Genomic DNA, 22,866 nt, shown 5'->3' with positions numbered 1-22,866 from the left:
GAAGTTTCGACGCAGCGTGTTGTATCGAGCTGCTTCGCACCTTCGAAACCCTATTGTCGCCGCGAGTTAATTATACACCGATTGACTGCTCGAGAGAATTTATTGAAAGTCGCTTCTTCCCTCGTGACGTGCGATTTCACGCTATTCGGTGTACGCTTTTGCCGAACCCCCGTTCTCGTTAATTACTCGCTCGATACACGAGCCTTTATGTCTATCGAGCCTTTTCTTCTGATTTACCGGATTGTAATTACGCGCGGTGGGATCGGCTAAGTGGATTCGATCAATCCGCGATACCGTGGAAATATTATTAATTTTATAGGTAACAAAGCCCTAACAACTTTGCCAGTAATATCCCGTCGGTTCGAATCGCCCAATTAATCGATCAATGAGAAAATTATTATACAAACTTCCATTTTTTTCAAAGAATTCGGAACGAACCGATGGGATCGTGGAGGAAATAGTATCGCGTGTAAGTGCAGAGAACGTCGTTGCTTTTGGGGTGGCGCTAGGCAACCCCCAGATGCATCGAGGTTTCTGTGGCGAAGGGGGTTGCCAGAGAACGAGCGGAGTAGCAGTGACACAGAAGGGATGGTGATGGTAGGTAGTATAACGCGAGAAATAGAACTCGGTGGAGTTGGTTAATTAACGGAACCCACATGGGACAGCTTCTGTCCAGACGGTCAGGACTGCCTCTTTCCTCCGACCCTTTCGACCTCTCTCATCCCCCCCCCCCCCGTAACGCAAATACGATTGCACGGGCTTGTACGTAAATAACTTCCGCCAGCCTTGTTCGACTTTGCTCGCACTCGTCGAACTCGCAAAACGACCACCAAGATGAACGACAAAGAGCGACGGATAAAAGCCTTCCGACGTAAACTTCGTCCGGTCGCTTAATTAAAGAAATCCTTGTTTACCGTTCGACGAGCCAAGGAGCTCTCCTTGCGGCTTGTTACGTAACAGGTGTCGTGAATAAGTAATCGAAGCGCGACAGGAGCGAAGAGGACGCTCGAGCATTTCATTGTGTATTTATTGACGTTTACGACCCTTGTGAAAGGGGTGAAAGCCAGCGATGGGATCAACTGCAATGCGTACTTGAAAATCTGAATCAATTCTGATACCCAACTTTCTAAATACTAATTCATATTTCCTACAATTTTTAGTACTATTGTTATTGTAATAACATACTAATAAAGCTCGAATTTTGCTACAACTATATTTCATCCCCTCTGTAAATGGTGGAGTCACGAAAACGAACAGCTCGTAAAGCGAACGTCGATCGAGCTGTCCCGTGATTTTTCTCCGGATACGAGGAGCCGTTTAATTCCTCTCGCGGCTGGAATTAAACGGAAGGACGGCGACGTTCTCTAGAATTGAGGAGCGTCGTTTCGGTGGAGGAGAAACGAACGGGAATGGCCTGGAAAAAGGTAAACAACGAGAGGAACCAGTGACGGTGACCGACGAGCGACGTTCAACCAGAAACGGGCTATGTAATCGCTTCGAATTACTTCTACTTTTCGTGTACACCATGAAAATTTATCATTCATTCTCTGTGTCGTTTAAAATTAGAAATTGTTGAAAATCTTGGAGTTCTTGGAATCGAAATTGTCTCGAAATCGTTGCAAAAATTTGCAAGTTCCATCGGTCTGAAAGACGAACGTCGTTCAATTACACTGGTTACGTTGCTTTGCTCTCTTCCGGTTCTCGGCCGCAAATAAAGCCAACGTATCCGTCGCGTCGTCCCAGGTCGACGTTGTTCGCTGACCGTCAGACAGGCCGTCTCGTTGGCGGAACAAAGATTTCAATGGAAAAAGAGACGAGCGCAAAGGGCAGCCACAAGAAGCGACAGCCGAGCTTTACAATGTAACCCTTCAGAGATTTCGCGACGCTTTTTGCGTGAAAAATTAAGCCTCCACGACTGGAGGAGGGACCGTTCTCTCCCTGTCCGCTTTGACCATCCGCGGTCTGCTTATTGTATTTGCGAAACCAGCTTCCCTTATGATGAAAAAAGAAGATGAGAAAAAGGTTGATTCGTTGATTTGATCGGTGATAAATTTAGTACAAAATTCTGAACAGCATTAATATGAAATTTCCAGAGCATTAGTTTGACAAAATTTTCACGATTTCGAGGAGAGATTTCAAGACAAAAGGGAAATGCAACGTCAACGCGGAGAAGATGGATCGTCCTCTATAAATTTACCAGCTTTCTCGCGTGTAATCTTCTCGAAACACGTACACAAAGTAGTAACTCGACGTGTTTGAATATTAATACGGAAGGGAAAGAAGAATGGAAAATTTTGATTCGAAATCGTGAGTGAAAGAGGGAAGAGCGATGACGAAAGAATGTCGCATTTTCGATCGCGTGAGAAAATAGGGAGCAAAGAAGGAAGCTGCTTCATTCGTTACCTTGATTACGGTCTTTCGAGCAAACTCTCATTTGCATCCGCGAGACGGTTCCCTTTATTTAAATTTCCCTCGTCGCTTTGGACGAGCTCGATTCAATTCGCAAAGACAACGAACGCTTTTTCCCCCCTGAACTCGCCACTACTCTAACAGATTAATCGTACTCGGTCGCTGCGTACATTTTCTCCTTCCTTTTTTTTTTTTATTTAAACTTTTTGATAGCTACTTTTAAACGGACGTTGGTCTAACTTTTCGAAGGAAATTGAATTCGTTTTGGACTTGAAAAATTTCGGAAAAATTTATACGACGGAAAGAAAATGACAGATTCCTCCGTGAAAGGCCAACGTTCCAAGTTTCCGACGATGCTCGCGGAATCGATTCGCAATTGTCGTCACACGAGTTTAGCTCACAGTGAACCCTTGAGAATGGAGGAAAGGCAATAGCAACGGGAATGGAAGAACAATAGGGGATGACAGAAGCGAAGAAAGGAAGAAATCGAAGCCGACGCGATGTTCTCCGGCACGTATTGGCCCTTTAGTTTGCGGCTACCGATATATCCGTCTGCCTCTTAAAAGCACCGCCTCCTAGTCACGCGGAATTCTCGGAAACGTAGGGGTTGCTCAAACTGGTCGAAGGGTGTGCCTTGCTCCGGAGAGCTTAAACCGAAAACATAATCAAATCTCGCTGAGAGCTGCTGCGGTGCAAAGTTACTAATTGCTTAATTTCCCTCGACCTGCTCACCGACCTCTTTCTTCCCCTCGCCTATATATGTACCACCTTCTATCGCTGTGCCTCTCTGTTTCCCTCCCTCAATGGATCCGTCCATCTTTCTCTTCAACTTTCAACCCCATCTTTTTCCCCTCTTCCTAACCCTTCGCTAGAACCCTTTCGGCTTCCACCGACTGCTTGTTTGTTCCTCGTTTTGTTTCTGACCTTTACGCGGTGTCGTGCGTACAATGTACTTTAAGAGTCTAGGGTTATGTCAATTTTGAAACAATCGATGAGAAGCATTTAGTTGAGGATATTTCCAATTATCGTCTAATTTTCAACAATTAGAGTATTAACTAACGATACTTAATAAATAAATAACATTCGTATCGTATAACTGAAAGTGCTACTTTACCCTGCAAATTGCAAACATTAAACTTTGAAATTAACTGTCTAAAATTCATCAAGTTCATACAAGCTGGGGGCATCAATTAACGTTGGGAGAACTAGCTGCGTTAATTAGCGCAATATCTATGTATTATTTTGTTCTCCTCTTTCGTAATACCTTGATGTATCGATGAAATTTATCGCTCTATTAATTAGATAATTAACGAAGTTGCAAAAGGAAAATTTACAAAATTAACGTGTTACTGTACGTATAGAAATAAATTCAGGCAGAGCGTTTCCATGGAACAAAAGGATTCGGATTGCAGAGAATTTCGTTTATCGCGATGGCGGTTTGAACAAACCGAGATTAGGATTCTTTGTTGTGCCGGTAAAGGGTGAAACTATTCGGCCGCTCGTTGCGGCTCTCTTCGAGTTAGAAAGTGGAAAATCTGTGCCCTGAAAGAGTCAGAGTTCGGCCGTTACACTGCACCGCAGGTTAGAAACTAATAAACTCGGCACCATAAAGCTCGCGTAGCTGTGTGGATGAAAAGCTGGAAATCCGGTAAACCGCAGGACAGAGAAGCAGAAAGCTGGCGGGTCATAGCAATTTGTAGCTCGGCTTTAACGTTTTCGTTGGGCAAACGTGTCGCTGACACGAGGATTTTTCATTCCTCTTGTTATCCTTCATCACTTCGTCAATTTCTCTTTGCTCAATTCTTTTTCTCTTTGTTTATGTCATTTTTCGAATAATATTTTTCTCTTTCTCCTCGACTCATAGGTTTTTTCAAACCTCTTCAAACCTCATCAAATTGTGTTTGTTAAAGTTACTGTTAAGGCACCCTTTGTACCGGTCGGTGGAGTCTTTTGTTGTACAAGTATATAAAGGTTCTGACACGTTTCGAAACAAAAACCGCGCAAACCTCCATGAACTTTGCCCTTTCTTTGGATAATTACATCCATTTAATGAAGTTCGCGCCTTCGTTGAAACTTTCAGCTTTGAAATTACACTTCCAACCTGCTACAATAGCATTCAGCCAGAATTGAAGTACTCGTAACGCTGCATTAATTTATCAATTTATAAGTGTAACGAAATAAGAATAGTGTTTTTATTTGGAAAATTTCTTCACAACGCGTTTATTACTTGTTTCCAAAGATCGGAGCGAAAAAGCAACGAACGAGCCGGATAAAAGAAACAAACACGGATGTTTGCAAACCGCAATAGCCAACAAATTCCAGCTGTAGCGTCGAAACTGTTGGAAAAGCGTCCAGACGTTCCCATTTTAGTCAGGACCCGTGGAGAGAATGGCAAGAGTTGGAACGAAACGAACGAGAACGATCGATCTGTCGAAGAATACCGTGCCAATGAATCGTTCGAAACGCGATTCCACGTGAAAACCAGCCCCGAGATCGACCAGCCATCTGGACACGAGCAGACCGTGACCATCCTGAAGGATACCGTGCGATAAAACCATCCTCTTCTCTCTCTCTTTTCCCTTTTTTTTCCCCTCCCACTTTTTTATTCTTTCCACGATCTAACAAATCGTCCTGGAATTGAACGAGGATCCTCGTACAAGTTTTCGAACACGAAGGCTTTCGAAATTCTTGCGTACGAAACCTTTTTCCCTTCTCATTTATCCTTCAACGTATCCTCTTCATCGTCGCGATAACCAGTTCGAACTGATGGAAAAGGTTGCTGGATTCTTGGTAATCCATTGCTTTCCATGCTTCAACGAATCGAACGAGGTGATTTGTGTCCGGGAAGAAAATTCTTTCGAAACTTACGAACTCGCGTCGAGAAGAAAATGAAGAAGATGAAGAAGAATCGTTTGCAATTGGGTGTAAAACGTGGAAACATCGAAGAATTTATTTGAAACAAAAGCGCTCGAAATCGACACCCGATACCGTTATGTGTTCCCGAAGAAGAAAGTTGGAAAACAAGCTAATAAAAGTAGGAGAGAATCAAGTAAATCATCGACTACTTCGCCGAGCACATTTGTTCGGGTGTAAAGAGGGGAACGGAGACGACGATTCGAAAGGAAATATCCGAACGCTATCGCAGCGACAACTCGTGTTGTAAAACTTTCCACGATATTGCTTGAATTTCCGAAAAAAGAACCTGTGGAAGCTCGTACTACTCCCTTCGAAGCTCTTTCGAAAGACAAATTCCTTTGAACTGGAAAAAGTTCGAGTTTCAAGAGAACGAAAGGAATGGCGAAATTGAAGCTGGAACTTGTTCCAGAAGGAATCAAGGTGTAACAGGTGAATTTTCAGAATCCCAATGGAATTGACAAAAATTGTACACCACAAAGAGGGAGGAATTGCTAAAATGATTTTCGACTCTCGAAACTTTTCGTGTACCTTAGAAATGGATACTTTATTTTGTTTCAACAATTTTCTCCTGGTCAAATGGATGTATCAACGTGTATTAAGTTAGAGTGCAACTAACTTTAGCGAAGTAGAGTACACCGCAGTTGCTTTCAACGAGTTGTTGCAGCAAACTTTTCCATCAATTGATAATCCAAGTTCGTTGCTGTGTTTTAAAAGTCGATATCCATTTCGCCTTATATCGACGGTAATAAAAACATTTCTACTTGTAAAATTATTAGGACATCGGCCTGTCGAGTTTGATATCGTAAAATTCTAAGAAACAAGGAAGGTTATTGCTCGCGGAACTATGCTAATCTTCGGCAACAACGATAGAATGTAAGCGGCAATTAAAGCGTCCATTAACTTGTAAGCAACGAAACTTTGGGGAGAGGAGATTCAGCTTAATTCGAGTTACGAACATTAAGAGCGTAACGCAGACGGGAGAGAGGAGAAAAATTGCGGCCAATTACGCGAGCGACTTATCTAAACGTCCCTGCGCGAGCCTCGAAGGGCTCGTAAAGTCTAATCAAGGACGATTAAGCGATGAAAATTGTTAGAAATCGCGATTCAGGTTGGACAGTCGGTGTTCTGTTTAGTAATTCCAGCTAATCCTCCGTCGAGTACACCGATTTATATCTAGTTACACCGCCGCGGCAAGGGTAGGAAACGGTTATTGTTGGCCAGGGTAGAAGAAAAGTGGTCTCCTAAGGTACATCTTCGTCCTAATCTGCGTAGCAAGCCTCTATCTTCTTATCTTTCGCTTCTTTCCTTCGAAGAGACTCACCCTCTCGGTTTTTCCTTCTTCCATTTCTTCTTTACCTTCGTTTCTTCGGTACGTTTGTTGGCGAGAATCGAGCTGAGACTCTCGTTTCATCGCGAAAGAAACAAACGAAACTCGAGGAAATCGCCTTTGCCACGACCATCCTCTACCCAACTCCGTCTGTCGAGCGTGTCTTTTTCTTTCCCCCCGTCCTCTTTCCAGGGCCTCGAATTCGTCTTCCAGCAGCGGGGATGAAAGGGATGCTCTTCAGCTAGGACGTCGAAAAAAAAAAAAAAGACGGGTTTCTTCTTTCCATGGAATACGTGTGTCTCGGGGTTGCTTTGCATCCATCTCTGTTTCTGGTCCCGGGGATGGGTAACGAGAAGACCGAACGGGATGGAACGTTCTCCGTCATCGCGTAGAAAAGAAATGGGGGATTTGCCAGGGGTAGGAATATAATGCGATCGATTTTCTTCCAAAGATTTGCGATATATCTTGCCCGTCCTGCCTTTTCTTCTGTTTCTCGAATTCTTTCGTTTATTCTATGAACCTTGTATCAGTTAATTGACAATAATTTGCTTGTCCAATATCCCCCGAACCCTTTTCCTTTTCATGAAAATTCCAAATATCTTCTGGTATAACCGTAATACAATATATCAGGCTCAGAGGTTTAACGTTACTGTTAGAAGGCACACCAGCAACCAATAATCTTAATGCATCCGAAATTGCTAGCATCCCTTGACGTTTCCCCTTCCTTACACCAAACCTCCACGAATGTCCAGTATTCACGAAGCTTCGTTTCCAACTGCCGTTCGCTTTCGATCGAGTAACGCGACATAAGCGATTGAAACAAAGACGCTTTATTCCTTGGAGGGATGCACACCCTTGATTGATCGTTCGCGTTATATTTTCATGCCATCCGGTTTGTCGATCACGATCGAGACAAAGTTCAACGATCTTTACTGGATCGACGAGCTAGCCGGACGAAAAATTCACCGTTTCTCTTCTTTTGACCGTAGAGTCCTTCCCTTGCAGGAACCACTTCCGGCCGAGCGAGTCTCTGCAAACGAGTTTTCCAGTCCCGCCGGTGAGCAAAGGGGATCGCGGAATTCCACAGGTGCCCTCTGCCGTGCCGCGCCAACCCCTTCAATTTTTCCTTTTTTTCCCCGCTCTCCCTCTTCCTTCTTCTCTCCTTTCTCCTTACCCTTTGTACCGTCTCGATGCTCTCTTTATACGCCTTTGCTCCTCTTTGCCGTACGCCATCGTCGACTCGAAGAACGAGCACGAGTTTCAAGAAATTCAAAGACCAGAATTTTGGTTAGCTACTACTGCCTTTCTAAGAATGAAACTTGTTTGCAGAATGATTAGAAAGAGCCTTTTGTCAATATTTGAAATGAATTTTTCTGATATCATTCAAAATACTAAGGATTATTCGGTGGCAAACGAAAGCTATCAAGCACCGTTAAGAATCTCTTGGAAACTCGACATCGTTTCTCGGCCGCGTGTAGACGAGGAAATTCCGGATGTACGGTACACGCGTTTCACAGCCGCGTTAAGTGCACCTAAGCAAATGCTTCCCCTTTCTCGAAAACGTCGCGAGGTTTACGTTTCGGCTCGTCCGTTTGCATTCCGTTTCGTCGCTGAATATTCTCCTCGAAAGAACCCTCTCTCTCTCTCTCTCTCTCTCTCTCTCTCTTCCTCTGTCAGCTTCTTTCTGACTCGGTCTGAGGGAAAGAGCATCTTCAGAGACGTTTGAGAGGCGACGTGCATAATTCAGTGGTAATGCCGCGTGCACTCCACGCCACGGGGCGAATTCCATCAAGTCGAAAGTTTCCACTGTTATTACTATTTACCCAATTCTCGAACCGGTTGTTTGCGGCGTTCGCTAGACCGTTTTATACCCGGCCAGCTCGGAAACAATTTCTGCCTATCCTCAGAATTACGTGTTTCCCTTCGTTTCACCATGTTTGCCCTCTTTTTATTCTTACGTCGCGTCTCGCAGATGACAAACGTTTTCTTAATCCTAATACGAAGTGTTACTTTTATACTGAAAATTGAAATTTATGACACTCGATTGCAAAATGTTTCATCGATCGAAACCGATGAAATGGAATTATCTATAGAAGTGCCATTTGTATGCAGGGACTCGGTCGTCCGTATAATTTAGTAGAGAAGCTTGCTCGCAGACGGACAGTAGAGTTGGTCCGTGTATGACCAGCCGAATTGCGTCCACTAACTTTCCACTATTATCGCTATTTGCCCGGCTGTTCCAGCTCCGGTAGCAATAACTTTCTCGTTTCTCCGCACCTGCACGTGACGTTATAACGACTGTTTCTGTTTCCTAAAAGATCGTCGTTCGCCACGCTCGCTTGACCACTCGCCTTTAATTACCGATCCGACCACCGCTGATATTCTTTCCTGATCGACGATACCGGCTAAACGGAGGGAAGATTGCGTTCTTGCCAAACTCATTGAAAACTGAGATAGCAATATTTTTTTTTTTTTAAGTCTCAAACGATGGGACGACATTGAACTGCATTTGGCAGGGGATGATTGTTCAAATCGTGAAACAATATTCGTACTGTACAGACATCCGGATGACTCTTCGCCTCTCTGCACTTTACTCTCTTCTCGTTCTCTACTGTGCTTGAATGTTCGCAGTGTGTTCCTCTTTGCAAAAGCCAGTCTCGTCCAAGCAAGGCTGAATACACAGGCGACCTTGCCGCTGCTGAGAGACGGGCTCGCGTTAACTAAGGAAAGTCAATATTTAAGTCCAACTGGTTCTCTCCTCTTAAATTAACGATTTACGTCGGACACGTCTGAATACTCCGGTTACGCTTCCACTTTTCAAGGTGGTTTGCTTACCTGACGTCTTGTTGGTTCACGCATCGCTTGACACAGCCAAAGAGGAGCACACGTACAAAGAGCCACGAACGGAAATGAGTTACATTTAGAGACGAGTTTCCGTTGCTTGTTCAGAGGAAAGAAGGAGCAATTTTGCGGGATATGTGACGCGCGTTAATGCGACCGACACCGTGTTTTAACGCTTGAAAACAGCGCGGTTGTTCTTTGGAATAAGAAGGGTGTGCGCAAGCAGGAAATACACTGGCTGGTCTACGTGAAATAGAACAGGGTCAAGTGCGAGCGAGGAAATAAGCTTGCTTCTACTTACTTTCAACTTGCAGTGTTACTCGTCGAGAAGAATCCGCTTTCCTCGATCGATCCAATTACACTTTAACGTGCGATTCACTGTACTCGAGTCGTTCTACCCGCGCTCATCGAATTTACGCTTTGCGTGTAATTTCACGTTCGCATTTCTCGCTAGAGACGAAATCAAAAAGAAATGGGAAAGGAAACATAGAAACTAGTAGAAGAAGCAGGATATTAATCAGACGCGGAGACGTCGAGACGGATATTTCGCTGGGAACGAGCCGCAGGTTTTGATTCAGTATTGTTGTTACTACTTAACCACAGACTGCTGCTGTTTACGTTTGTTGCTTCAAGCTGAAGCTTGTAATTGCAATTAGGAGTCTGCGACGAGGCGGTCGCATTAATTCCTCCGGAACGATTCCGTTCCATGGGCGTGAAGTTGAATTTTGAGTGTAGCATTCGCGTAAATTAATGCATTCCAGCCTCTTTGAAATAACAACAGACTTGTAACCGAGACTGTATACGTTCTTTCAAAATATAAAAGCAGCGCTACTTCAAATTGAAAAAAAAAAAAAAGGAACAGCAATTCGACTATTAAATAAATTCTTATTTCACACTTTTTTCTTTTCTCACCGACAGTATTATCTTAGCGAACGTCAAACAATTATCTAGCACAATTTTCTCCCGTCACGAAATTGTGCGGGCGGGAGAAGAAAGAGGCAAACGAGGACGCTAATAACAATTCACCGCGTAGCATTGAGACGGAGTTGCAAACGAGAATTTTTAACGAGAAACAGTCGTGACGCGTTGTTTCCACGCCGTAGACCGGGGAAAAAAGTGAATTTCCCGGGCCCTTTTTTCCTAATCGTCTCGCATCGCATCGGGGCGGTAAACTTGTCGGCGCCGAAATGCAGCAAGTTTCAGTGAACCGAACGAGGCACGTTTCGCGATTGTTTCCCGTTTTCGAGCACCAACACGCGAACCCTACGTTAAGTCACGTACGCTGGGCGTGTCTCTGTAAAACCGCACTCGAAACTCGCGAGAAACTGCAACTAAGAAACCGCCCCTCCTTGAATTTCATTCAACGCCAGGGGATAATTTATTGAAAATTACGATCGGAAGGATCGTGGTGTCGCGATTTGAATAAAAGTGAAATAACGTCGCGGCTTAAAAAATGAAAAGCCAGCTCGTAATTATCGCGTACCCACGGGGATGTTCGGGGATAATCGGCGTGAAATTATGGCGTTTCGTAGGGGAAGAAGAACGCGCTCGTTTCGTTGACCAACGGCCGGGAAAAGCTGAGAAATGGTTGGATTTAATAAGTCGTAATGCCGGACCTCGTTCTTGCGACAACCCTGCCGGATATTCGACCGTTCCGCATCGTTTCACCTTTTTAACGATTTCGTCGCGATAATAACGATTCTCTCGACCACTTCGTGGTTCAACTATCTTCGCGACAATGTCCGCCTTGTTAGAAAAGAAAGTGGGCGATTGAAGGAACTCTCGGAGAAGTTGGATGAAACGAACCGAAAAATAAAAAAAGAAGAGGAAGAAGAAGAAGAAGGTGATGATGATGAAATTCAGCGTTGACGATGCAAAATATTTCTATAAAATCAGAGATGACAATTTTTCAATATCCAGTATTAAGAAATATTATGGATGGAAGTTTGAAAGAGTTAAATATGCGCACCGATAGCGATGCTTTATCGCGAAACGGAGTTGCGAATTCCGGGGATAACCGCAAATCAAGCGGCAAAAAGAATCGAAACGCGATCGATCCGTATAAGTCAATCGAATGGAAAGCTGAGATAGAAGCGCATGCGAAACGAGCGACGCGAAGATAAATCGTTGCTGAAAGACGTTCTCGCGATATATCTTTCATATTTCTCTGGAGAAATCGAAACGCGTTGTTATTATTATGAAATGGGGGGGATTTCATTCAAATAATCTTTCTAATATTCTGTTGAATACCGAGCAGATCGTAGAATGACCCAGTTTCGTTGGACGTCGAGGATGATCCATCAAACGCCATTGATTCATGCGAACGATAAAATTATAATCACCCGGTAGGGAACTTTGATTTATGATTATCCAGGGGTGGGTTTACCTGCGATTTTTCGAACGATTTTAAAACACAGCTCTGGTGTAGGAATTTTGAGTGGTTCCAAGAGATGAACCATGTCCATTCGACGCGTCTGATTGATTAGAGATGGGTTAATAGATTTGTCGTGTAGAAGGTATTGCTTTTTATTAATCAATGATGGATCGTAGCTGACTGTGATATTCGGTAAAAGTGAAACGACAAGAATTTTAAAATTTTTGTAAAATAAAAATTGAATTTAGTTTAGCGTGAAGAGTCTTTTTGTCAAAGCGAATGCAAGGGTATCCGGTCGATCGGATGAAAGAAAAAAGGGACGAGCAAAATAGCATCGCGATCGAGCACCGTCCGCGTGAGAAGAGTTAGGCACTTCAAAATCGCAATCCATCCTCTATCGATACTCATCCGAACGATGGACACGAAATGGAAACAGCGTTCGTGATAACCAATGAACACAAGGGTTTTGTGTGGACGCGTGTACCGTGCTCGTCTCTGAAAGCGATTAAAAACTACAAATGCCTCCACTCCGTGACGAGATACGTATATCCCGCTGATCATAAATCTATCACGGATGAACGATTGTAATTCGAATCGGTTGAAAAATTCGGATTCCACCAGTGCCGTTTTCCATTCGGATATTTTATTTAAACATCTGACACCGTGGCTGGGATTAAAGGGCCGAATCGCACGTATACGTGTCGCAAAGCCCTATGGAACAGTGAGCATTTCCTGACCATCGAAATATGTATTACACATTTGTTCCTCCATTTAATCGCATTGTTGCTTCGTTACCTATTGCAAAACTATATTCAAAAGGTGAACAAAGGGGATCCCGTAGGTTTCCTGAAAAGGCGAAGCCGCATTTTCTTTAAACGGCCGTCCACAACGGGCGTAGACGCGTGAATTTTAGTGTCAGCAGCGTTATATTACCGGCAACAAAGCCAGAGACGTTTGTATATTCTGACTACAGAAGCGTGCACCTCTTTACCCTAGCTTTACATCCGTGCTTTCCTCTGCTTTCCACCAAGCCCTACGCCCTTTTCCTGCCCCCTTCGACCTTCTGCCTCTCTACTCGCAGCCTAGCCGTTTTAGCATAACAATGCCAGCTGGAATCGAGATCGGGTTTGACTATGAACAACCAACGACGATAAACCACGCTTGCCTCGAAACTTATCGCTTTCACGAATATTGTCCGAATATGTATGGTTGGGTGAAAGGAGAAACCGTGGTAATCGTTCCTACAGAACGTATGTCTTTTCTTCGATGACAAATAAATTCCACCGTGCTCGGGGCACCGTGATTACTACTCGTTTATGAAATAAATGAATGAAAAAAAAAACAAAAAGGGCTGCACGTTTCTCGTGAAAAGCATAACGAGGGATGAGTATCGAATCTGCCGTGGCGTGAAACAACGTTAAGCAATGACCAATAGGCCGTGTGAGCATCGAGTGTACGTCAAATGTCAACCCCTTTCAAGCCCGTTCGTTCCGTGTGGTTGGTAACGGCGCCATGGATGGCTCGACGAATTATGTTAAAAATGCATCGACCTCCGGTGTTCACGATTGACCGGATAACACCGTTTCTAATTACAGGCTCGTTGGCGACGGTGACGCGACGCGTAATCGCCTCGACGTTTCTCCGCGCGCAATCATCTTTCCCCTGACGACGCACCCTTCCAACAAACGACAAACTGACGGACGTACCATTTTCAACGCAAGGGACGCCCCGAGTATTCTGCAATTACCAACGTACAAATTAACGGATACGTGAAAAGGAATAATCAGCGGAAAAAAAAAGGATATAGAAAGCATTGTTGGGGGATGAACAGCGCAATCAGCTGCTTTGATTAAAAGAACGAATATGATACGGTGTGAAGGTTGAATTAAAAATGTGAAACGATATTCATCGAGAAGCGTAAACAGATAAAAATTCTATATTTAAATATTTATTCATCGTTATATCATCGTAGTTAGTTGCAAAGATTCTTCTGAAACTAAGTTTGTAATGTTATGCATGCTTGAAATACCTTTGGTTCGAAGTAGTAAACAGTTATAATTGAAAGGTACAGTTAATTGCGGTAATAAGCTGCTTTAATTTAGTTTAAGATTGTCGAGGTCTTCCTTAAGTCTCGAAAATTACATCAGCATAATTTACAAAGCACCATCAACGACTAGGGTTTTCATATAATACACTTGATTAATTATTGTAAAATATATTGAACCTATCTTTTCGATCAATTGAAACTTAAAAAGAAGGTACTTAACGAGCTGGATAATTTAATTGATCAAAGCAACGCAATGCGCGACAAGGCTTTAATTCCAGCCCAGCTATCCGATGGATTCGTTCTTTTTTTTCCCCGTGAAATAGAAACGCCGCGCCGCCTCGTTTTCTATCGACGGCTATTATTATATAGCTCAGGTGAAAAGAAACTGAAACGATTACGTTTGATTATGGTTCGTCTTGCAACCGTCTTCCAGGCTAGCGATTCGCCTATCCCGTAACGAGACGATCCAGTTCGCCGTGGCGTGAAACAGCGTTAAGCAATAACCGATCAACCGTGCGATCGCATCGTGTGTACGTCAAATGTCATCCCCTACTCCCCGTAGCCATTACCCTGCCACCTGGAACGGGGCATGAAACGCTTGAAATTACGCGAAAAATTCAGACATCTCCCCGACACGATATTCCACGCCTTTTTATTTTCTTACCGTCTCGCGATTGTTTCGTCTGATAGCCTACCGTCGCGTCGTTCGATTTAATTAAAAGAAAATTGCAGTTCTTTGTTGAGAAATAATTTTCTAAAGTATGATGGGTTTGAATAATGAAAAAATTTGAAATGTATCACTCACCGATGGCGAATAGTTGTGGCTCGAGAGGGTCTCATCAGTCAACTGTCAGTACCTTCGAGAGGCTCCACCTTCGACCTTTGCACTCTTTTCACCATCCACCCGTCAGATCCACGCCCCTCGCTTAAATCCTCGGAACTTAATGCCACGGGCCAAGCCGGGGGCAGTTCATTTCCTCTTCGCTCACTTACCTGAAACACGAAAATTTCAAATTAGTTATCTCTATCGAGCGATCGTGCCAGCCCGGCCGATCGTGCTGCTTAAACAAATTACACCGCGATTACTGTAATCTACTTTCTGCCCGGGAAACTTTTCCTTTCTTTCCGTAACACAGAGCCGAAATTATAAAACTTCTTCTTCCCGTGTTTAATTACTATTTAGCGTTGATACTTGATATTATCTAGCAGCAGACACACAATTATTTCCAGCGTGCCAACCGCAAAGTGTTAATGAAACTCGTTCGCGTGAAAGAAAGCCCTGTTTCGATACGGAAAGTCTGCGAACCGATCGATGAGCCCCATTGTTTAAGAGATAAGGTGGAAATGGAAAGAAGAAGATAAAAAAAAGAGCCGTTCCTTATCAGAGGCAGCGTGACCAACAAAGAAACGAGCTGCATCGGTAAACGAACGAGAAACGAGAAAGGAGGAGCAAGGAAGACAAGTTTCGGGTTAAAAGTAATCAGGATAAGCTATTGCCTCCATTTCGCGCGACTATCTGCTCTTTGCTTTTCCTCTTCTTTTCCGCATCACCCCTTACCACCTTACCAACATTTTCCTCTGTCTTTCGTTTCATTCGAGCCGTGGATCAATCACCAGATTCTTTGATTAAACTTCTCAACGGTCCGCGCTTTCTTTGAGCACGCGTATTGGAAAGCCGGTGTGCGATTGGCAAACAGATACGAAAGAAATACTTTTTTTTTACCTACTATCGTTAATTAAACTTTAGCTGAACGGAAGAGGAATTGTGAATTATTGATTGTGAGAAATTCGTGTAACTAGGAGGAAAGGTAAACCGACACGGTAGGATATCGCAGTTGACCCGGTTACTTTAGCCGCTCGATCGTAAGCGATTTCGTTCCGAGGATCGTTCAATTTACGCAGCCAATTCGAGCGAAACGCTCGGCATCGGGGATTTTCAAACGGAATAGAGCAGCTAAAATGCGGTGCACGGTAAAAACTGTTAAAAGTGTGAAATTTTCAACGTCGATAGTTGTTTCCGCTGTGAATGTTTAAAGTGACGAACGACTGGTTTCAGTGGCGGGGCACGGTGCTTAAGCGTGCTCTTCGACACCGGAATACGCTCGTGTCCGCACGAAAATGGCCAATATAACTATTCGGGAACGCGTACGCGGCCTGATATTAGCGTGAGACCACAATCGACTCGGACAACGGGCATCCACGTTTCACCTATTATTTTTTTTTCTCTCTTTTATTTTTTATTTTTAATTCGCGGTCGCATCGACACGGTTCCCCGCTTTTTTCATTTCGTTTCACGATTTATAGCCCCGCGAAGAACGTCGAACCACGGTGATCGCCGGTGATTTACCGGCGAATCATAATCGGCGCGATTCATCGCGAAATAACAAATGAAAAATACAACTTGTTCGTTTTCTATCCATTCCGCTAGGTTTGATCAATAATCTAATAGTAGGAATCGCGAACGATCGTGTTTCTATTTTCGAAGAAGCTTAGAAGCTTGCCGTTCAACGATTTCCCGGTATCGTGGACGAGCAGCGGTTATTTCGTAGGAGAACGCGGCTTGTAAGTCGGTGATTAGGCAAGCGTCGTGTCGGTGATTAACATACGACGGGGCTTCCGGGATTAGGCTGGTAAATCCTATTGCGAGGATCCGCGCTACGCATCAGCCTGTCGATGGCTTATGACGCGGCTTCCCTAAATATTGTGAAATTATTAACACATTAGCCGTTTCGTAGAAATTTACACTGGGATACGATGCTTGTCCCGGAACGGCATCTGTTGGGACACCCTGTTGTCGCGACGATTCTGGCTCCGCCCATGGCGCCTGTTTCCCTGACAACGTTTGTTACCGATCGTTCGGAAAACATGCGTCCCATGCGAAGTCTTTCTCATCCTACCACCGTTATCTCCTTTTCCAACAATTTATACCCTATCATTTTTTTTTTTTTCATATTTTATTACTTTCGTCTAACGCGAAGCTATTAGCGACAATTAGCGGTGATCGATAGAAGAGGGAAACACTATAACGCTTCGAAACGTTGAAATCGGTCATCCCTGTTGCAAAGTCGCGAACAGAACGCTGTAAACTGCTGCTCGTGGTTAAATACCTTAAACAGAGCGTTCGCGAACAAGCTTAATATAACTGTGATGGATTAAGTGTTGCAAATGGCGGTAGGGTTTCGCCCACCTTAATGTCACCAACTTACCCCTGTACACGACGTACGTACACGTTTGCTTCGCCTTTCTCCGAGTTGCCCCATTCCGTTTCGCTGTGAACTTAATCCAACGCGGAGACGTCGCGATTGTTGTGCCGAAAGCGGTAATTGCGAATCCATTGTCCGGCAATGTGCAAGGAGCGCTATTTCTATTTTTGAAACTATCGAATCTTGGAGGATTTATTTCGAAGTGAAATTTCGAAGCTGGCAATTGTAACCAGCTGTGTGACATTCGATTCCGGAGTCGAGGCAAAGCGAAGCGTAGAATTCGTTCCATTTATGCAGAAAAAAATTAGTAGCTCCGCACCACTTGCTGCTCCGCGTTCCCGCCAATTCGAACCTATCGAGTTTCTGCGTTTAACGAAATTCCGATAAATTGTAACGGGAGCGTGGTGGGACGCGAGTAGAGGAAAAGAGCTGCACCGATGTCGACCAATTGTTCGCTATTGCTTTTTTTTCTTTTTTCGTTTTTTTATTTTCCAAACAAAGTCCTCGAATTCTGAGATCGCGGATCGCAGTTACGACGAACGCTTCGTTCGGTAATTTAACAAACGAGTATCAATCGCTAGGCGAACAAAGGCCGGTCGAGTTGAAGCACGCGACTAGTTTAAAAACATTTGAACCGTAATCGAAACACGGCGAACGTTTTAATTAAACGTTTAATACTCGATTGCGTCGATACACCGACAACAGAATTCACGTGCATCTCGAAATATCTGAAATATCTGAAATATTAGAAAAATGTTGGTGTACACAGATTTTTCGCATACCACGCATTCGCTTTAACCGATTCAGCTATCTAAGAGAATTTTCCGTGAATTCTTCCGTCTTAAATATTATCAGGCAAGATTTTATTAAAATCTTTCATCGATAAGTCCTTGGTTTTCTTCGAAAATGAAACATTCTTCTGGAAAACTTTCGTACGCGTACAGCTGGTATTTTAGAAGCGGTTTAAGTAGTCTAACTCAATGATAAATCATCCCTGCAGCGAAACTGTTTCTTCTTTAATAACGTCTCTCGGACTTTATGCTCCGTGCAAATGACCGACCCATTGAATTCCTAATACGCAGTTACTCGAACAATTTGAATAACCGTTCTTCCCTTCCATTTTATCCGAGGTCCGGCGCCCGTCGCCGGTTCTTGGCGCTATTTCGCCATTTTCAGTGTCGCGTAGCCCGTGTTTCATCGTCCCCTCTGTTCCCGTTTCATCCACCCTCGCGCTGTGCGCGTTAGCACGCGGAACGAATTCGAAACGTTAACGGAAGTCGATTCGAGGCTAACGAGCAGACGATCCAATTATAGAATTTTCATTCGGCCACATTCGCTGCCTCGACGCTTGAAGCGTGTTCGCTTTTGTACGAGTTAAAGCGAGCCCTTTCCCGAGGCCGATGCTCCGAGCCGGCGGGTATTAACGCGAGCCCAGGATTTAGTCGGTCGATTTCTGCGTCGGCCAGAGTGCCGTGCGAAAAATTACAGCGCAACAATTATCACGGCACCGGCCGTTATCGCGTTCCCCGACCCCGGGACAAGAAAATCGTTCCGCACGCTGATTTAATTTTCTTTTTCTCCTTTGCGCCCGTTGTCCCTCGAAACCATCCTGCTTTTCATTTTTTTTATTTTCCGACTTGTCCGAACACGCGAGAATGATTCGGTTGCGAAATGTATCGGTTGCTACAGTAGTATAGAAAGAAAATTAACACTATCCGTGCTCCGTCACGTCTGACCATATATTGAGCCGCGTTCCACTTGCCTGAGCGCGCTACTTCTGCCTGTCTGATCATACCGCGTACATATATTACTCGTCTGACCACCGATGTACCGTACGCGTGAAACTACGTAACTAATTCCCGGCGTCGCGTCGCGTCGCGTCGCGTCGCGTCGCATCGGTGGAAGAAGAAGGGTAAGCCGATAGGACAACAGGATAAAAGGAAGAAGCAGAAATTACAGCTACACCGTGAATCGAGTTATAACTCGATGATTCCAACCTCGTCTCATCCGATCTACTCGTATATTCGGCACGTCGCCGAGAACGTGACCAGAGACAGTGCTCGACCCCAGACCGTGCCGCAACGTGACTCCGTCTAATCTAAGGGATATTTTCCGTGGCGCGAAACTTCCGGCATGGGAAGGCAGCCTGTTCGGTTCGCGGGATCAGACGACTCATATTCAATTTGCATTTAAATATCCTTCGACTGGGATTCGCTGGAGACGGAACGGAAATATCGCGTGGCGAATCGTTGATAACCGATGCCGAGGTAAATTTTCCCGATGGAAAATCGAACGGATGCTGCGGGTTATCCGACGGGGCGACGGACGGATCAAAGAGCTCTGACCCTTCGCTTGATTCGACGGCGGTAAATTCGAAGCGATCGTGGCGGAAGAAGAATAAAATAAATTGCTGTCGATTGTTAATCGAAAATAATAACTGGGAAAGATTCGAACGCTTCAGGAAAGGAAAAGTTTGGTTGAAATATTTTCATGAGATTCGCAAACAAGCCTTTAACTCTCCCGAGGCCGTGTCAACGTGACGTTGTTTTCATTTGAACGGGTTCGCCACTTTGTTTCGCGTTTTCCGATTAATTTGAATTTCAGCCAATTTATCTTTCGGCCCGTAACGAAACGCTCCGCCCTAACAAATAATTCACGATCGATCCCCTCCCCCCGCTTGTGATTGCCCTTCGCCGTAATCCCCGTACGGTTTAAATATCGATTCCAATTTTTATAGATTATTGCATTTGCCAACGTTTTATCTCGGCTTATGCAGCGACCTCGATTTACGCCAGCGACACGGATGGCTAATAAAAAATTGCACGGGTTTAATGGTCGATGCTAATTTCTCCGCCGAGTGACGCGTGTTTCCGATAATTAATTCGTTATTTAAAGAACACCACCACGCGAGTACCCCCGATTACTACCAGCGAAATTTTCTTTTTATACGAGAATCGGCGATGTCTCTAACGCTCGAAGACATTCTTTATCTCGCAGCTCGTCAACGAGCACCCTTCCTTCTTCCGTCAGCAAGTTTTAGCAGGTTCGCGGATTTGTTCGACTCGCGAGCGTGATCGTCGGTATCGATATAACAGCATAGACGTATCTGTGTGCCAGCACACCGGGATATAACCACACGAGGGATTCACGCACAGTTGTAGCGAGCGTGTGTCGAGCGGTCAGCCGGTTAGTCGCTCGCGCGACGGACCGTGAAATTATCCTCCGAACCTGGTCCACCACCCTCCTCGATCCTCCGACCACCACCGCCACCCTCTCTCATGGTTTTATCCCATGCTGCAACGATTGCAACGATCATTCGTGATACGTGAACACGCCATGCTCACGCCGATGTTCGCGGACCATACTTTTGCTCTAACTACCCGTGATCGATTAATTATTCGTGTCTGTTAGATTATGATGCAAATAGCGAGCTGCTGTAATATAATGCAATAGGAGTTCCATATTACTAAAAAAAAAAGGAAAAACAATAATATCAAGCTCGGTATAAATTTTCATTTTTCACTCGTCCAAAGAAGATCCATTTCATAGCATCGGCTCATTAGGACGGTTTCGCGTGAAACCGAATATGATCCTGTCTGACAAAGAACGCATACGTACAGGTTCTCTGTTATCCAACCTTCCTCGCCACAAAGCCGTTTCAGAAATCCGTTGTACATTCTCGATGGATCGCGATCGTGGTCGCAACGAGCGGTCCGCAGAGAAAAGCTGACCGGTGTCCTTGGTGTGGCGTGTTTATCAGGCCAGAGCGGGCGTACGGAAAACCGTGAAGTCGTAAAGCTCGGTCGAATACGGGTCTCTCGGTGGCCAGAGAGGAGAAGCGGCTCCCATAAAATTAAGGCATATATTCCGAGGCGCCTGCGATACTCGTATAACTGTCCGGCTCGCACGCGAGACTGCTGCGTTTCATGGCGACTAGTCATTCTTTCTTTCGTAATAAAGCAAAGGGACCGAGAGAGAAAGAAAATTGGACGGTGACTCAATTAGCAGTGCGCGCAATTAATTCACGCCGTGGCAGGGATGCAAACGTTTCGTTTTCCTTCTTCTTCTTAGCAACATTTTCGTGTTTTTCCTTTTTCCGCGAATAGTCGTGAAACACGACGCGAAGAGTACTAAACCTTGTTAGAACTGTGCCGTCTTTCTCGTTTCAGATGCTGGATTCGAAAAGGGACTTTTACTTGATGCTACCACTCGGGCCACGGTAAACAGGTAATGGTAATGAAAATTTATTTGGTACACCTAGTTAGAGTTCTAGTTGAACTCTTGACTTCTCCGATCTCGTCTCGCTAATCCGCGATATTAATTCTATCGCGGTACATTGAATATCGTGTGCAGGCGAGCCGCGATAGAAACGCGGCGATAAGCGTGCGATCGCGTCAGGGGGAAGGTATGGAAACGCGTCGCGATACAGCCAATTGGATCGGGGGATCCGGGTAATGGGCCAATTGCAGCATCGTTCCACCGGACGGTGAATGATGTTTCGAAACCTGATTATAAAGCTGGGGCTGCGCGCACGTTCGTGCCATCCATCATCGGCTGGAAACGAGATTCGTCGCGATATCATCGAGCAAGGGTGGCAAGCTGGAGGGTAAGGCCGCAAAAGAAGGGAGGGGAGACGAAGAAAGAAAGAAAGAAAGAAAGAAAGAAAGAACGAACAAACGTTCGTGACGTTGCTTGTTTCACCCGAATCGTAACGATGTTTGCCGACGCAAATATGGTTAATTGAACGATTCGCGATAACGGTGTCCGCGTACAATGCCATTGTATTATCGAGCAATCTGGGTCAATAGTTTCTGAACAGGTGCAATCGGCGAAGAGAACGTTAACGTTTAACCGAGAATTATCGTGAAATTCGGGATTTCATTTTAGATATTAACACGGCAGAATTAGACTCTCCGCAAATGACAATAGAAAGGTGGAAGAGAAAGTTTGAAACGAAGCGAAAAGAGGGACGACATCGAACACCGGCCCGCTGTTACGAGGCTGATACAAGCGATTCGTACACGCGATAGGGTTATGCGTGTGCGTGTGCTCGAACGTGGGGCATAATTGCACGCAGCCGTACACGGGTGTGCACACGTGCGTCCATTAATCTGAGAACAGTTCATTGGAAAATGATCGGTTCGCCGTTTATACCCTGCCGTCGTATTATGCTGCGCTTCGATTAATCGTGGCTCGCTGCTCGCGACACGAGCCGAAATATCGTAAGAGCGTGACCTTTCCCTTCGAATAGCCCCCCTAACCTGGTAAATCGATAACCGTTTATCAATTTGATGGCTAAACGACGCGACATTTCAAACTTAATTGTCTGCTGTAGCGGATGTACAAGTGGTAGGAGACCGTGTGCAGTCAGACAGATCTCGCAACGGAATATGTGACGTAGATAGTCATAGAAGTAGAAGAGGCAGCTAAGGGATGCACCAAAGTGGAACAGAGCGAGTACAGTCAGACAGGCGGAATGCATATGTAGGTGGGTATTCAGATAAGTAGAATAGGCATCTCCGTATGCACAGAAGCAAAGTGGAATAGTAGGTGGTCAGACAGAATACAGTCTGGGTGTATAGATAAGTAGAATAGGGACGATGAATAATCAAGCAAGGAGAACGTACTTGTAGATAATCAGACAGTAGAATAGTGATCAGGTCAGACGAGTAGGAAGCGCAGCTGGTCAGATAAGTGGAATAGGTCCGTAGATAGTCGGACGAGTGGAATAAAAGTGAGATGACGTCGC

The 22,866-nt window shown here is 44.7% G+C and overlaps 1 long non-coding RNA gene across 2 annotated transcripts in view; it reads right to left on the bottom strand.

The window, feature by feature from the left end:
* Nucleotides 1–22,866, bottom strand: part of LOC117601035 (uncharacterized) — a 104,090-nt gene that overhangs the window by 20,406 nt on the left and 60,818 nt on the right. For both annotated transcript variants that reach the window (XR_004580583.2, XR_004580582.2), the window contains exon 2: nt 14,720–14,907. This is a non-coding gene — a long non-coding RNA (uncharacterized LOC117601035). The remainder of the gene's footprint in view (nt 1–14,719; nt 14,908–22,866) is intronic.

This window comes from Osmia lignaria, chromosome 9, assembly GCF_051020975.1.
Source record: "Osmia lignaria lignaria isolate PbOS001 chromosome 9, iyOsmLign1, whole genome shotgun sequence".
Taxonomy (NCBI): domain Eukaryota; kingdom Metazoa; phylum Arthropoda; class Insecta; order Hymenoptera; family Megachilidae; genus Osmia; species Osmia lignaria.
Note: the sequence above shows the minus strand (reverse complement) of the source record. Positions and strands in the feature narration are given on the sequence as shown.